A 14281-nucleotide genomic window follows, 5' to 3' on the forward strand; every position below is an offset into this window, starting at 1 on the left:
TGTCCTGGCTCTGGTGTGCCACTGCGAGAGGGAATGGTGGGGGCTTTCGCTGCAGGTAAAGGGATGGCTGCAGGGTTGGATGGACCTACTCCCTCTAACAACCTTTCTCTGGTAGAAAGGGAAAAATGGGTTTCTATAATACAGCATGAGAGAGAAGAATTAGGAGAGAGAATTAGAGAGAGAAGAGCAGGATTAGACAACCACACTGGTTTTTGGTTGGTTTTGGTTTTGGTTTTGGTTTGGTTTTTTTTTTGTTTTTTCTATATCCTTGGATCCCAAATGCACCATTTACTTTCTCATTTAATTATTCTTCTTTCTGCCTTTGCTCCAAGCTGTACAGCACCAATTCAGTCTACTTCACAGACTTGGAATATGACCTCTGGTCCTGTTCCAGGAAAACTCTGAAAAACGTATTGAATTTTCTGCACCCAGAGGACCAAGCCCCCGCTTTGTTTTTTTCTCTAATTCAGTCCTTTCTGCTTAAATGTATCCCTATGTACTCATTTTCTCCTATCATCCACACTGAGTTCTGCCATACACTGTCCATATATTGCTAAGTCCCTTCTAAAGTGCTCTGTAGGCATATTCCTCACTCTGAAGTGGGGTCACATGAAGTATAACTGCTGCAGAGTGGCCAGGAGAATGACAGGAGAGACAAATGTTGCTAATTCAGGGGGGGAAATGATCTAGATGAGAGAAGGAAGGAAAGGAGTCAGGAAGAACTGCATGGGAGAGAGGACTGGGTTAAATGGGGGACCTACTGCAAAGGGCCAAATGGGAGGCTGGAACAAAAAGTCTACTAGCTGTGGGCTGGAGATAATCCAGGTATCAGGTAACTGGAGGAAATATTCCAGCTGCTCAGGAGTCAGTGCTGGGACTGCTCCTGGAGATGCTTTTATCTGGCAGAGAGAATGTCAAGCTTCTCCCTTCTGCTTTCCCTCTAGGCTAAGCTGTGGGGAGTAGGAGAGCACTTTTGGTACTCAGAAGAGGGAAGAGTGTAATCTGGGATGAATTTAGTGAACATTTAATAGAAATTCCCTCTTGTATTTTGTTTAAAGACTTCAAGAAAAGTTAAGGAAAAGGTCATGAGGGCTATGCTGCTTTTTGTTTGAAATGAACACGTACCATGACTAACTTGCATAGTGAGGATTGTTGGATGATCATAGGAAAAAAAGGCACAGATATGTTATTTCTATTATGCTGCTAGTTTTATCACATAAGATCGAACATTTCTCCCCTTGTTGTTAACTAGTGAGACCAAACTTTGGCTTGTTCCTAGCACCTGGCGTTGAGCCATTGAAGAGCCAGCTCAGGTAGCATATAGTGATGTCTCATTACTCATCTAGGGCCTAATATATTTCTAAGACAGGAACTGATGGCTTTTAGTCATTTTTCCAGGCTCACTTTTGTACCCATTTTTGTTGGTGTCCCTACAGCTGTGTAATAAAACAGTAAAGATTTGGACTTTTCACCAAAGTCTGCCCCTTCAAGCCCTACCCTGAAGACGTCAAGCTGCAAATCTGGTAGATGGGAATATTGTCCTGGCTTCAAACAAAGGAAAGCTATGAGGCATGGGATAGAAAAGAACTTCTGACAGGACTGAGGCTTGCCCTCAATCTAATAGCCAACTCCTTTTGCATGTCAGCTCAAGATCCAGTCCCCCACTCCATTTTCATTTAAGCACCGGCGTGTCTAATATTTTCCTAGAAAAAACTGTTTTTTCAATAGCTGAACTTAGCCTGTTAGAATTGCTTTATAAAATCTATGCTTTCCCATTTCCTTCTGGTTTCCATTATAGGAAATTACAGTTCTGGGTGTCATTTTTGACCACTTCCTACCTTCATCCTAAAAACCAATGACCATTTTGTTATGTTTCTGTCTAATTCTTATTGCATGTGTAGGTCTCAGCTTTTTTACATCCAAACAACACTGAGTGAGAAGCTTCCATCAGTTTTGTACGTAATATGCAGGAATAATGTTTAACCAGCAACAAATACCTCTGGTTCCTCACACTATCACGTGTTGCACCAGGTAGAGCTGCCAGTCACATGTGCCTTTTCCTTACATGCGTTGGGTAGTTGTGCTGCAGTGTGATGATAACATCATTTATAAACAGCATCCTGGTGTCACAACAGGAGTAAATTCTCTAAAGTTTCTCACCTTCTTTCTAGTTTTGATTTGTACATATATAACATACTAAAAGTTTAACCAGATGTAGGAAAAGAACCAGAGCTCCTTGACAGCCTACCTTAAATAATAGCTCTTTCCATCAGGAAAATCAAATATTCCCTCTTTTCCATTTAAGAGATCTTCATGTGGTAGTGCCCTTGATAAACAACTATTATCACTGAACAGAGTCACTCTCACATAGTTTAAGGGCCTTTCTAGTGCTAGATCAATTCCCACATCATTTCTTAAACAGGCCAATCTATAGCCCCAAAGCCAACCAGTACTATAGTAGGCTACAGCCTGTGACATAAGTTCTTGTGAGAAACATAAGCAAGAGCATTGTCTGCCACAGATACTCCCACAAATTCAGCAGACGAGAAGTATGATTCTCCTTTCATTTATATCAATGGGCATTAGGCTTTCTTGATTTTTTTCAGCAGCACCAGTAGGGCACCCTGATGTTCTGGATGTGGTATTTTAGTGCTCTTCAGTTTTAGACAGAGAGAGACATGACATCCGCCTGGGTCCCATTTCCCACTGCCAAAGCACAGGCAGTTGCTATCAATCTGTAGAGCAGGGCTTGAAGGCACCATGTTGCCGCACTGATTGACAGATATTACATATTCTGCAGCACATTGTGTGTTGTGTATGAGGTTGGCTCTCTTGCTTTAGCCCAAAATGGCAACCCATAGGAGTTACAGATGCAGTCAGGAAAACATACTGACTTTGTGAGGGAAGTTCCTAGCATAAACAGTATGAAGAATATTAGTGTAAAGAACTGACATGACTTGGGCTCAAGACTCCCTCAGGCCAATGACATCAGCAGGAATAAAGCACCAAGTGTCTTTGAACGTATAAGGCTTCATCATTGCAAGTTTGAATATGGGTGTTCATCCCTTAAGAACAGTGAGGAAACTCAGCAGTGCAGTGGGTGGTAGCTGGAAAGTGGAAAACCTCTCAGAACAACTGTCATTAGATCTTTTGGTTTAACAACTGTCATTAGATCTTTTGGTTAAGCTCTAGCACGTACTGAGCTAGAACCAGTTCAAAAAGAGAACTCAAGAGAACATGGATGCAGACAAAGCAGCGTGCTGACATTTTACCCAGTACGATGTGTTTAGCCCCTGCTTCTACCTCTGCCCAGCTGCCCACACTGGCTGCAAGGTCAGCAGAGATACGGCTTTGCTTGTGCCTTCAGGGTCAGGACTTGTGCCGAGACTGATGCATGGTTACATTGCATCACTGTCCCCAAAAGTGCACCAAGACATTTTTCACCTAGATATGGCCACTAACTGTGTGCAGAGGCTGCCAGGAGCACTCTTATCTATCACCTCTGCTCCAGCTGGTGAAGTATGTTTGGTTGTGGCCTCCGTGGAGCCAATACTGCTCCCATAAAGCAAACAGGCCCAGCTCACTTCTGGAGAGGACCTCAAGCCAAAGAGAAGCCTTCTGGCTTGCTTCATACAGCTGCTTGGAAACGACTCGCTAGCCATCCAATATGTTGTAGCTATATGGCTTTCATTAGTCATGACCCATACATGGTATTTAAATAGACAATAATAGATAGGCCAAGATGAGGTGAATCATTTTTTCCAAGGTTACTGATGGCTTCATAGCTCAGGATCACTGGTGCACAGAAGGATGTGATGGAGTTAGGAGAAGCTGCTGCTGACATTTGGGAGTAAATAGCAAATTTGCACACAGCTAACTATAAAACCTGTTTATTCACTGGAATTATATAAGACGTACACCCTATAAAGAAATTATTGACATTTTTTCTCTCACTGGGTTAATATTTTTCATCAAGAGATGAAAACCACAGAAACCGCACAAAAAACAACTCAGCAGTGCAAAGGCAGCTCTGCAGTTCACAGGGCAGGAGCAGCCTGACATGCTACAGCCAGGAGATGCAATTGCAGCTATGAAACATTTCTGCAGCTGTGAAGCATGTAAAAGACATCTCGGAAAGGTGGAGGAATATGAAAAGAAAGCCTAAACGAAAATTTGTACGGTGTAGCTGCTTGTAGCTCAGAATATTTTGCAGCCAGAAAATTGCTAGTAAATAATTATATGTCACCACCTGCTGGTAAACTTTGAATCAGACTTGTGTGTTGTGTTCTAATGTGAACTGTGCTAGTCAGTATGTGTTTCTTGTTTTATAGAACAAAAATGGTATTTATTTTATGTGCCTAAGTATTTTTCTTTGTATTTACATACAAGTATAGCTTTCATGAAAGCTATTATACTATTAGTTTCTGGGGAAGAATGACTTAGGTTTGTTCAGAGCCTGGGTGTTTTGGAGGCTGTGGATTGCTGTCTGTGCTGATATGCTGCGTAAGACCACTGATGTTCCTGGGGGCTGAGCTGAAAACCTGGCTCTTCAGGAGTCACTGCAAATGTTGCTATTGACTTCAACAGAATCAGGGTTTTCCTATTTTCCAGCCATGAGAAGCAGCTATTTTTAGAAACGAACAACAGCTGTCATCACACAGGATCCTGTGCAGAGGGGACAGTCCAGAAATTGAAGGTCCAGCATCAGTGTTGACTGGATACAGCCACCATATGTCTAGAAACTGGAAAGCATTAGCAATGCTCCAGGCGGAGAGGAGAGGAGAGGAGAGAGGAGAGAGGAGAGAGGAGAGGAGAGGAGGGGAGAGGAGAGGAGGGGAGAGGAGGGGAGAGGAGAGGAGAGGAGAGGAGAGGAGAGGAGAGGAGAGGAGAGGAGAGGAGAGGAGAGGAGAGGAGAGGAGAGGAGAGGAGAGGAGAGGAGAGGAGAGGAGAGGAGAGGAGAGGGAGAAAATGCTGGCTGCTGTGTCCACCAGCAACAACCTGACCTCCAACCATGGCACATTGCCTTCACTGTGGTTTCCAGAAATCAGGGTTGGTTCCCAGCTGGGCTTTGGCAAAGACCTGCCCTCCTAGGGAGCAGGTAATGGCAGACAAGCCATTAAGCCTTGTGCCTCATCTCCATCACACTCCAGCTTTTCTGTGCTTCCCCTTGAGGAAAAATTACTACCGCAAAATGGAATTATGGCACCTCTGGATTGCTGCCTCTTCTTATCCTGTCTTATTTTCTCCATCATTTTAGAGCTCTGTTGAAAGAACATAAACAGGCTGCTGTTATCAAGTGATCAGGCTACAGAAACGTAGTGTCTTCCTCGGAGAGACTGATCCCAAAAATAAATCCAACAGATCTCTATCTGGATTCACCTTTTCCCTGGTTTTCTTGGGTCAATGGAAAAGGTGGAAGTCTCGTATACCTAGATAAGAATAGAGTATCTAAAAGAATATGAGTAAAACAATATTAAAGATACTGTAGAGAATAATGGCAATCAGTTTAATTATTTAATGATCTACACAATCTATAATAAATTCATGCTAGTACAGTAACATGCTACAGCTCTATTTTAGCAACTGTCATGGTTGTTCAAAAGGCAGATTTTGTCTACATTGCACTCTGCCTTCTGCAAAATTTGTGAGTCATCTGGCTCCAGGAAAACAGTGTGCTCAGATTTATTTTTTAAAAATTATTATTTATTTTTCTGTAGATTGTTTGAATGTAATATGGTAGAGATACAACTCTCTTGTCATCTGATATCTTTGTGATATCTTTGACTCTGCCACTTTTTTTCATTATGAAGCACTCTGCATATACAATGCCTTGTATTTGCATTAGGATAATCAACATTGATGGCTTATGAAGTTGGACAGGCTGGGGAACTGGGTTTATGTGCATCCTGTTTCAGGACAATTGCCCCTCAGCATTTAAATGATAGTATGGACAAATGTTTCCTCTAACGACCAAGTTAATATTTACATATTTATCTCAGAGTATCCTCAGAAGTGCTCATATATCAAGTAATTAACTTTGATTGCTTACAGCATATAGTTCATTTTCTCTCTGGGATTCCCTTTGTTCTTTTGGAATGTCAATTCAAAATTTAGTAACCTTTCTGTTAAAACCTGGAACTTACAATGCCACTATCTACTCTTTAATATCAAGCATTATAAACTAAATCTCATTAACAAATACCATTCTTTCATTCGAATGAAAGTATTTTAATAATGTTGCACTCTGGCATGACAGGCTTCTTTAAAACTGTAGAAAAGGGAACTACTAAACCTATAGTTGCTAGGAACAATTGAGAATATTAAGATTTGGTTAAGTCACTTGTTTCTAGGTATCACAGAGAAGAAACTGTAACGAAAGAGGGTAATTACAAAAGCGGGGACAAAAGAGAACTGAGATGGGAACCAAAGCAGGGAAAGCAAATGGATGCAAACTAAACCATGAGGAGTAATTACTGCTCACTCAGTGCAGCAAACTGCACCTTCTTAGAGCAATGTTTGTTTGTTTTGTTTTGTTTTAAACTGTGGAGTTGAATCACATCACTTGATAACAAAACAGCAGCTTCTACATTATCGTATTACACCTAAAAGCCTAATTGCAGCTACTCAAAACACTGAACAGGGAGAAATCAAGGCTCAGATGTGATTACAAAAATAATGCAGCTCACTACTACCAAAAAATTATTTGGAGAAAGGTCGCTAGGTAACAAGCCAGTAGAAGATTACTACAGTACAGTTGTCTGGATGAAAATGATAAGGTATTCTGGGCTGCCCCAGCAGGTGGAGCAGGGAATGTAACAGCACCTTCTGCTTTGCTTTGTTTTCCTTGGCTTTTCTTACGCTGCTGCTTTATCTTTCAAAAAAAAAAAAAAAAAAGCAGTTCCCCATCCTGTCTCCCACATAGCATTGTAGCTTACTAGTTGCTCTTTTGCAATTAGTTGCATGGATTCATCTGCCTGTGTTAGTGATCCATTAAGTCTAGCTCTTAATTCATATCCCCTGCTTCATCATACTCAACTCACTTTACATCTCCATTTAGAAGCCATGGAGATTGAGATGTTGGAAGGTCCTTACACATCCAAGCTTATGTCAGACTTGATACCCGCTCTGTCCACTTTTTTTTTTTCTTCTATCTTCACACTCTGGCCCAATGGACTGAATATTCACCAGTAGAACAGATTAGGTGTCCTCCTGTATTGCAAAGGTCTAAAATAACAACAAAAATAATCTAAATATTAAAAAATTTCCACTTTGTGAATTCCAAGCCTGCCTCACCAAATGTAAACTAAAGCATTTTAAGAGGGAACACCTGGAAGCTTTTTTTTGCACTCCTGATACATCTAAAATATGTATGCTCAAGTTTATTTCTACAAACATACATAAGACCTTCCCCCTTTTTACTTACATACCCAAGTAAGATAGTTCTGCATGTGTCTTGCTGGAAATCTAAATCGTACAATTGTCAGGGAAAAGAGAAAAACCTGGTCAAGTAAGTCAAACCAAAGGCTCTAAATCAGCAAAGAGGCTCAACCACTACCAAGAAAGCATCCAGCCCTTTCACAGATACCTTGGCTGTTGTTTATCAGACACTTTAAATGGACACCAAAGGACAGTAGAGAGAGGGTTGTTTTGCTGTTCGCCCCACTAAGGACTAAGGCAGGCACGTAGATGAAATCATTCTGGTTTTAGCTTTAACAGACTGGAAGATTGCTGCAAGGCTTTGCCAACAGAATAGGAGAAAGCAGAGAGTGGCTGGTCAGATGGTAAAGGGCTGGGCGGGCACGTAAGCAAATATTAAAAATAACCAGTGATGCCAGTACTTATTCTGTGAGAAGAGTGGTATCTTCAGAACCACTCTGTTGTTTACAGCTATTTCTATCTTCTCTGTGCAGGTGCTGGTATCCCTCTGGTCCTCTAGCTTGGGTTTGTGCCCGCTCAGCATCAGGTTGCTGAGAGGTTGGCTACGTGCTTCCTTTTGCTCCTGAAGCAATCACCCTGTGCAGTGGCATCCTCCCTCGCTGCAGCATGGATCTAAATGAAAAGGTCCACCACCTTACTGGTGGGATGCCATTTGGGCTGGGAGCTAGCTTGGGACCTGTAGTCCCAGGGGAGACCCTTCAAGCTGTGTCCACTATAGAGCTAAAGGGAGAGAGAGGCCAAAAGCGAACCAGTAGTTGGAAACCATCAGTGAGTTCCCTTGATGGTGGTTTCAGAGGCTATTGTGGCCACTTTGGGATTGGAGAAGTCTCCAGAAGTTTAGGAGAAATGGAGAAGCTGGACTGACAATGTCAGCTGGAAAGGATCCACCACCTGGAGATGCTGGGGGCTGCCTGGTGGGCAGAGAGAATCTATCATCACAGCTTTCCTTGGACAGTTGATCTTTTGTTTCAGGATCTTCTATCACTTTTTCCTTTAATCCATATATGAACACAGGGATTGTGCCCTGAGAGCATCCTTGGTGGATTGCTAGTAGCCTCTTGCCTGGGTATGGGAAATTTTCCCTCGAACCGTTGTACATAAATGTGTCTTTTAACGTGGATCTGAGCTTCACTGGACTGTGCAAAATGCAAAGAACTCAGCGAAGTGTGGGGCACAGAGCTATGTGACTGAGCCACATTTTACTCTTCCAAGGGAAAATACATGTCCTTCTACTGCTAGAATTACTTGAATATTACATTTTCCCCATCTCCATGTGTTACTTTTTATATTATAGTATTTATTGGAGGATACAAGTGAAGAACTGAAGAATGAGGGCCTTTCTGTATTGCACCAGAAATCTGCCAGTCATAGCTTCAATGCTCTTCTGTGATAGATTTGTCTTCATTATCATATTTCTATGCAGCGCCTTTTTTTTTTTTTTTTTTGGCTAAAAGGATCCCTGGCAGTGAACAGCATCTTCATTATGCAGAAGAAAAGAAAAATAAGGCATGGTGTTGTAATACACATAATATGAAAGCAACTTCAAAGTTTGAGGCTGCTCAACTGTCCAGATTAGATTAAAAAGAGGTTAATATGGGACTCCATAAACAAGCTGTCCACAGCAGAGCCTACTAGCTTTATGTGTGCATCAGCTTTCTGGCCTGAGAAAATCGAATTGCAACTGAATGTAGATGGCTAATTCGAAAAACTATCCATATGTGCTGATGTTTAACAAGTAATTCTGATTTTTCACTACCAGAATAGCTGTAATATTGCACTTTACCCATTTCTATATATTTTTCTATATATTTTCACGTTATTTTTAAATTTAAATAGGCAAAGACCAGAGATCTAGGTCTTATGGCTTTGCAGATGAAGAGACTTAAACTGCAAGTAGGAAGACAAAAACGAAATACACAAAAAGAACATGATAAGGTAGGAAGAAAAAACTTATGGATGAGAGATGACAGGTAGGTGTTGCAGAGAACAGGAACTGAGGAAGATAAAGACGAAACACAAGGTAAAACACAGAAGCATTGAAAGAGCTGGAAAGTTCATAAATGAGAACAAATGATTGCTTTTCTTAACAAATTGACAAATGTCGGTGCTCCTGTAGCCATATGACTCAGGAGTCTGATCTCATAAGGTAAACAGGTTTGTTGTAGTCAGAAATGCGGTGGCAGTCTTCCAAGAAACACCACTCCTGAGCCATGGAAAGCATCTGACTTGCTGAGTCAGTGTGGAGGCAGCTCCCCAGCAAAGCCAGGGTGCTGTGCCAACACCAACCCCTGCCCTCAGATGAGCCGCCTTCTGATCACCCACAGCAATTCAAGTTCCCATGACAGCCTCCCCCAGAATTTTCAGGTTGGTCTAAAGACTTACAGTGGTGAGAGATGCAAAAGGGAAATTCTAATTATAACTGCTCAGCAGTGGCAATTTGTGACCGAGGAATGATCCGGCGCGGAGGGCAAGGAGGCTCAACTGCAAGGAGGGGTTATACTATCTGGTAGCAGGAATGGCCAGGGACAAAACAGACTCTTTGCAAGGGAGTGAAGTTTCCCTTGGCGATGAGATAAGAAACAACTTCAGCATTGCCTTGTAGCCATCCTGGAAGGGAACGCTCACGGGCCAAAGCTCAGGGGCCACTTTTGGGCAGCAGAGCTGGACTGGGGATGGACCCACAGTGGGACTAAGGTGCCCCAGGCAACTACTCTTGGGCTTGGTGCTGGTGCAAGTGTATTTAAGGAATCTGCTTGTGATGCATGTTTGCAGACTCCACCTAGAACTGCATATTGTGGTGGGAATCTGCCCAACGCATAGTTCATTAATTTTTTATTTTATATATACGCATGAAGTTGTGTTTAATTTGCCTTGGGAGTACCATAAAAATTCTCCAATAGACACCACTGGTGGGCCTTGCTGAAGTGGTTGACGTCGCTGCAAGCCCCAGCTCTCCTTCTCCTCTTCTGCCAGAAGTTACAGACTCAGTGGCCACAGCAGTGCAAGAGAGACATCCACCTCCGTCCCACCACCCCAGCCCACAGGCTGCTCAAATTTATCCTCAGTGGCCTTTTAAGACAAGGTGCCAGGCTCCCATCGAGGTGTCACAGCTCACGTTTCCTCGTGCCACTCTTGCTGCAAGCACTTGTGCCCTGTGTTCGCAAAGTGTGAAGGAGAGGTGGCCAGGGTGTTCTCCTCAAGTGGACTGTTTGCCTAATGATCTCAGCAGAGCTTCTTGGGCAGTGGCACTCAAGTCCATCTAAATTCCTGCTGCAGTTTCACATTCAGCTGTCTCCAGTGTGCCACTGTGACCCAGTAAAGGCAGAACACAGAAGTATGCTCCACCAGGCTATTGTATTTCCATATTTTGAGGGCAGAGGGGTCTGTCTGTAGTCCTCTAGTCTGGCTTCATGCTTTGTCTAGACCACAGGATGCCACCTAATTCAGAGACCATAACCACAGCCGGAACCAGACTGTGTCTAACATAAATGTATAAAATGTTGATTTAGAGACACTGGGAGAAAGGAAAAAACATTTAATTCCTAGGGAAGCAGGTAAACAGTAAAAATTACCCTTATTGTGCAATATATGCCTTATTTCTACTATGCCTCCCTTCTGTTTCTAGCCTTTACAGCATGAAAACAAAGAGTACAGGTTTTTAAAGATTGAAACATGTACGTCAGAGATATGAAAGAGTTGTTCAGGCTATTTAAGTCCTTCCCACTGAAATCCCACTTGTGGATCAGGCACAGGAAGAGCACACTCACCGCTCCCGCCTGCCCACGTAGAGCTCAAATCCAGCCCTTCCTGGGCTCTCTTTCCTGTCTCCTCTCTCCTAGGACTGACTCAAGGCCATTGCATGAAGGAGCCTCTTGTCTGCAGGACCTCTGCTTCATCTCTTGTCAAGGCTGGAAGGTGTCTAATGGCTGAGGAGGAGAGAGGAACACCTTGCTGCTCACGCCCTGGACTGCCAGGCTGAGCAGTTGGATGCTGTTCCCACCTCTGCCGCAGAGCTCTCCTGCTCTCCTGACAAACAGGTTCTCTCGCCAGGCTCTCCACAAGTGGTTCCTGTATTTTCCTCATTTTCCAGTTGCCACACAGAGGCCCTAGAGTCTAATTTTCAGAAGTGTTGGGCGCACGCAACTGTGAGTGAAGTCAGGAAGGTGGGGATTAAACAGAAAACCTTCTGTATTCTCACACAAACATGAGCCACAAGTTTCTAGAGCTGAGAGCTCAAAATAATGCATCATGAGCATATTCATCTTAAGTGCCTGAATTCCCTGTCTGTATCCTGGGAATTAGGATAGAAAATTAGTAACTGTTTGCACAGCACTCAGACACTGGAGTGTTACTTAGAAAAGACCGTGACAGCATTAGCATTTCCATCTTTAGACACGAGTTTGAATAGCAGACAGGAAATCAGGCATGAAACTGCCAAGTGAACAGTGGAAAATTATACATTCACTGAGCACCATCCACCCTGTGGACTGAGAAAGGGACAATGAAAGTAATACATACATTTCCCATCAAAGATGGGATAAAACAAATGAACAGGGAGTCAGAAACAAAGTGACCCGGGTAATTTTAATCCCAGCAGTTTCTAATGGTAAGTCCTTTACCAGAGTGAAGCTCCTGTAATGTAATTTCTTCCGTATAAAAGGGTTTTATGCTGAAATTCTTGTTTCTAGATGCAAACTCCAAAAATTCTTGTTTACAAAGTCTAGAGGTGTATTGGCACAGCTCAGTGCAATGCAGCACAGTTACTTAAGCTGTTTTGGGGCTGGTTTGTTCTAGAAATACAAACAACACGTCAGGACACTCCTTGCACCTGGCTTAGAGCAGGACCCGTTAACTCCCTCGTAACTTCCCCAGGTACAGAACCGCTTTAATACAACTATTCTACTTCCAGCACTGGCAGGGTGCTATCTTGCACAGCTCGTACAGGTTTTGAGTGACCGTTGATAACGTCTCATTGTTGAATGGGTGGAGAATTTCCTAACGAACAAAAGCACAGCTTGTTTCCTGCTTCAAAGGAGAAACGTGGATTTTTGGGTAACGACCACGCATTATTTTATTCAGATTTTTGCAACTGTTGAGACTGATACCAATCAGTAGGTGGTTTCTATTATTCTTTGAAAGTTGGCACAAGAATAGTAAAAAAATCCCACAAATAGTACATTGACAATGGAATATTGCCATGTCATTGTCCATGGGTGTTCTAATTTCAACAAGCAAAATCTGATAACTTGGCCATTTGTTCCACCTCTGTCAGACAATAGGTAATCTTTTTGCAAGTACCTCGGGCACTCATCAAGAGCCATTTGTTTGGGTGATTCACTTCCAACTCCGCAGATCTCCCCAATTTCAGTGAAGTTCTTAGAAAGGTACGGCTGGGCCCTTCTGCCGCCCCGCCTCTGAATTCAAGGGCACAGAATTATCTCCCTTGTCCCAGGTCCTCAGCTCATGTCACAGAGCGACTGTAGCCTGTGTAATCCCCTTCCAAGCTTTGGTTTACCCAGGAAGGAAACTCAGACCCATGGGTTAGACTAGAAGAGTAGCTGAAATTGCCTCTGGTCTGTGTATTTGAAGGATGAAGCCCCCGAGACATACCAAACTGCTCTGGTTGCACTGATTAGACATAGTCATTTTCTAGAAATTACCATTCTATTTCACTATGTTTTGTTCCTACATATAAATGAACAATAATTTTGAGAAAGCTTTTCAGTACAAGGTTAATTTTATCTCTCCAAAAGTTGTTTTTAGCAAGGATGCATCCTTACATTGTTCTTCAAAATATTAATTGAAATCGTGTTTCGTGTTTTGGAGAAAATGAAATTCACTTTTGTTACCAAGGTGGATGTCCCCCAGGTGGCCATTGTGCCAGAACTGCTGCCTGTAACCTGGATTTTGCTTGTTCTTAGGTGACATACTATTAATAGTGCACACAGAGTATGCCCAGCAAGTAATAGACTATATGAAGCCACTTTCTTTATGATGATGTCCTAGCAAAAATGAATGTCCATTACAGTCTCATGGGTAAAATCAGGAAGTGTGCATTGACAGTGCAGGTCTGACATCCATCAGGTGGATACCTTGATAGCAAGCTGTCTCAAGAGACCATGACAGGAGACAAAGTAATGCAGAAATAGCAAATAATAACCTAGCTTTCTGGAGAAAAGAGCAGTGTATTCAAAATGAGAGGGGCATTCCATGGCAAACCAAAAGAAAACATTCCCCTTCAGTTGTCAGCACCAGCATCCAGCAGAATTGCACCACCTGGACAACAGTCAATCACACACCTGTGATTTCCATTCCATATAGACATTACAGTGGTCTTGATTCTCCAGGCTGGGCACAGGGCTTCACTGCACTGAGCTCATGGAATCATAGAATAATAAAATGTCTTGAGTCAGAAGGGACCTTCCAAGGTCATCTAGTCCAACCCCCCTGCAATGAGCAGGGACATCTCCAACTAGATCAGGTTGCTCAGACCCCCGTCCAGCCTGGCCCCGAATGTCTCCAGGGATGGGGTATCTACCACCTCTCTGGGCAACCTGGGCCAGTGTTTCACCACCCTCGTAATACAAAATTTCTTCCTTATATCTAGTCTGGATCTACTCTACTTTAAAACCATTACCACTTGTCCTATCGCAATAGGCCCTGCTAAAAAGTCAGTCCCCATCTTTCTTATAAGCCCCCTTTAAGTGTTGAAATCCGCAATAAGGTCTCCCCAGAACCTTCTCTTCTCCAGGATGAAGAGTTATAGCCTTGTTCTGAGTACGTAAAGTTTTAAACCTTTTACTGCACTGATTTTAACAATCACCTTTGGCTGCACAGGAAATTT

Source organism: Caloenas nicobarica, chromosome 2, assembly GCF_036013445.1.
Source record: "Caloenas nicobarica isolate bCalNic1 chromosome 2, bCalNic1.hap1, whole genome shotgun sequence".
Taxonomy (NCBI): domain Eukaryota; kingdom Metazoa; phylum Chordata; class Aves; order Columbiformes; family Columbidae; genus Caloenas; species Caloenas nicobarica.